Genomic DNA, 3,963 nt, shown 5'->3' with positions numbered 1-3,963 from the left:
AGGGTTTTGAATGAGGCAGCTGTGGTTGAGAAGAAGGAAGAAGTGTTGGCTATACAAGAGATCACCATTGCCTACCAAGAGGAGGAGAGAGGACCTGCCTTGGAACAGTATGAACCATATCCTCTCTACAAAATTTTTTTGCTTGATTTGTCTAAGAAGAAGGATCTTGAGAACCTTGGAGGAGTGATCATACCAATAAAGCTTAAGGACCCTGGACCTTTCTATCTGTCCTGCACAATCAGTTACCTTCACTACAATGAATGCCTTTGTGATTTGGGAGCTTCAACAAGTGTTATGCCATATTCCATAGCTCAAAAGCTTGGAAGAACTGATTTCAAATCCACTAATCTCCATGTTCTCCTAGCTGATGGGTCAAACAAAGAAGTAGTTGGAAGTTTGGAGAATGTCCCAATCAAGATAGGAAGAGCAAGGATTCATAATGACTTTGTAGTGATAGAGATGGACGAGGAGCCTGAAGATCCAATCTTACTAGGGAGGCCATTCTTAGCCACTGTTGGAGCAGTTATTGATGTCAAGGAAGGTCTTGTGACCTTGAACATTGCTGAAGATGTAGTTATGAAGTTCAATATCTACAATCCAACCAACCTTCCCACCATTGATGACCAGCCTTTTACTATCAAAGACAAAGGTGGTCAAGAAGGGTTAAGTGATAAAGCAACTCCAAAAGCTGAGCTCCCACTTCAAGAGGATTCTGTGGAAAAGCTTAAGAGGTCAGTTCAAGAGTTGACTAGTATGGTTGAGGATCTCCAAGTCAAGCTGAACAAGAGGTCTTTGAGGAAAGCAAGACCAAGACTCAAAATCAAGAAGAAGTATGGTTTGTGTGCTATGGGTGAGGTGATCAAGGATCAACTTCACAGTGACCAAGAGGTTCCAGGGAGGATTTCATCACCTCCTTGGTATTTGAACCAAGTCTAGAAAGACAACCAAAGTCAAGCTTAGTGACTTTAAATAAGCTCACTAGGGAGGAAGTCCCTAAGGTATCCTTTGTAAATATGGTTTAATTTCTTAGTAGTTTTGATGTCTTTTCTTTTATGTTTTTGTTGGATAGGCTTTTTAGTGAGAATGTAGTTGGGTAAGGAGAGATGTGGACTTGGAGAAGAAGACTCGCAGGCCCACTCGACCAGGCCACGAGAGGTACTCGGCCGAGCTGGATAAGAATTCCGGCCCATTCGATTCCCATTCTTCTAGAATGATCGAGTGGAGGGAAGAACAAGGAGAAAAATTTTGAAATTTCAAATTTGGTCAAGGTGCTCGACCACGTGCTGGTCGAGTGTGGGGTCGAGTGGCAGCCAAAAAGCGAGTCAAAGATTCCCAATTCAAATTTGAATGGTAACGACGCTCCACCCTTGTCTCCTTGTCCCCTTAGCTTCTTTATATAGACCTTGCACGATCCTATACCTCTCACACTCTCTCATTTGCTCAAAACATTTAAATTCAAGCTTTAAAATCTCTTTCAAAGTTCATCTCTTGCTCTAGCTTTGTTCTTTCAAGTTTTTGGGTCACTAACCTATTAACTTTGAGGTTTGAGTCTATTCCCTTCAGTTTCTTTTGAAAATGTCTTCCAAGATAACCAAGAAGTCTCACCAAATCGCTGCAAGCTCCATGGAACGTCGTGATGCTGACTTTGAATCAAGAGGTGAAGCTGGGAGAGCCACTCGACGGACCACTCGATTGACCACTCGACCGAGTGGCGGTTCGAGCAGCCGGTCGAGCCTGGTGCCGAGTCTTAGGAGAGAATCAGTTGAGGAGGATCCTGAGAGGACTGAGAGTGAGGACGAAAGGGAGCCTACTCTCAATGAGTTTATGAGGAGACACAAGGCCAAAGGGGAGAGGCCAGCTGTTGAAGTTGAACAAGAGGAGGATGAAAGTGAAAGTGAGGAAGAAGAAAGTGAGGATGAAGAGCTGTTGGATGATGGAGAAGCTGAGTCTTGTGGATTATCAAAGAAGCAGCTTTATGATGCTTTCATGAGGATGGAGTTCTTGGGAACTAGGTATCCACACAAGGAGACCATGGAGAAGCTTGCCATTGATGAAGATGTGGAGTGTCTCTTTGAGAAGAGCAGCCTTACCAAATTCATGGGGCTTTGTATGGAGGGCTATAGAGAGGAAAGCTGTGAGTTCCTAGCCACTGTCAAGCTGCACACATATGTGAGGAAGGATGCTGCAGTAGGAGCTGGTCACATCTCTTTCACAATTTAAGGGAAGAAGCATGAGCTCTCAATGAAGAAGTTGGCTGATGTGTTTGGTTTTGAGGTTGGGAGCAATAGGAGTTTGATGGTTCCAAGAGAAGAATTGTATGCTGTGTGGGAAACCATTGGGGACAACAAGCTTTACTCATCCTCCAACTCCAAGAGCTCAAGGATTAGGAGCCCAGTCTTGAGGTACTACCACAAAGCTCTTGCTAGTACCTTCTTTGCTAGGAAGGAAACTGGAAACATCAATGAGGGAGAACTAAAGATGATTGACTTGGCTCTCAATGGAGTTCTTCTTCAAGCAAGGAATGGAACCATCATCCTTGGTATCACTGTGGAGACTGATCTTGCAATGGTGCTGATAGACCATATGATATATTTGAGAAGTTGGGTAGGCAAGCTTGAGAACAAGGGTTCAAGAGGAGCACTTACCATTGGAGGCATCATCACTCCAATTCTTCAAGCTGCTAACATCCCACTTAGAGCAGAAGGGATCTCACCAAGATGGATTGACTCAAGCTACCTTACCTCCACTCTCATCCTAGCCAAGGAGATGCATCAAGGGAACCACATTTTCAACTTTGAGCTTCCAACACTTGGGAAAAAGCAATTCATATTGCCTAACCAAGAGCTCACCACCATTCAAGAAGGAGGCAACATTGACTTTTGGCCAGCTGAGGAGCATTGGTTTGATGGAGTGGTTCAACCTAGAGTTGAGGATGCTGGGAATGCACAAGTGGCTGATGGAGAGGAGCAGTTCTATTTTGAAGACTATGAGCCCAATCCAAGATATAGTAGAGGAGTGAGGGAGAATACAAAGAGATTGACTCTTTTGCAAAAATTGAATAAGTGGCATGGGAAGAGGTTTGACAAGCTGAAGAAGAAGGTGACTAACATGGCTAAGTCCATCAAGGGACTAAAGAAGGAGATTGCTGAGCTGAAGAGTGGAAACTCATATCCAAGCCATTCAAGCCCTTTGACGAGAATTAGCTCAACTAGAGCACTTTCAAGAGTTGCAAACCCCGTGGAACCAGCTAGGGCTTCAATGTATGAGCCAAATCAGAGAAATAGGAGCTCAAGTACCCGAGAACAACAATTGTCAAGGCACTCGACCGGGTCACTCGAGCAACCACTCGACCGAGCACCCCCAATGCACTCGGTCGAGCACCAGCCCAGATCACCCTATGGCTTCCCACCTCCAGCTGCTTATCCAGGTTATTCATGTTACCCTCCCTTCCCACCCCAATACTTTATGGATCCAGCACTATACCAGCAGTACCAGCAGTACCAGACTCAAGATATGGAGATTCGCGGTCCAGCTCGACCCCCCCACTCGGACATGCACTCGACCGAGTCACGGTCGATTGGCATCATCGAGCTGCCCCAAAGTCCATCTCCAAGCCACCAAGAGGACCCCAACTACTCATATGATAGAATGCAGATGGATGTGGACAACTTCTTCCACAATCCCTAAGGTACCACCATCACCTTACTTTGTAAATATCATTGCATTTGATGTTGTGTTTTGTTTTGTTTTTAGTCTTGAATCCTCTTACAAATTTCTTTCACACAGAGGACTGTGTGATTTAAGTTTGGGAGAGGGTTTGAGATAGCATTTGATGTTGTGTTTTGTTTTCTTATTTCAAATTTTTATCATCATCATGTTAGCATTTGCATATCATCTAAGGCATAGAAAAACCATAAAAATTTGAAAAATTTTGAAAAAATCTTTATAAAAAAAGAGTGTTCA

The sequence above is a fragment of the Camelina sativa genome, chromosome 15 (assembly GCF_030686135.1).
Source record: "Camelina sativa cultivar CO46 ecotype springtype chromosome 15, ASM3068613v1".
Lineage (NCBI taxonomy): Eukaryota > Viridiplantae > Streptophyta > Magnoliopsida > Brassicales > Brassicaceae > Camelina > Camelina sativa.
Note: the sequence above shows the minus strand (reverse complement) of the source record.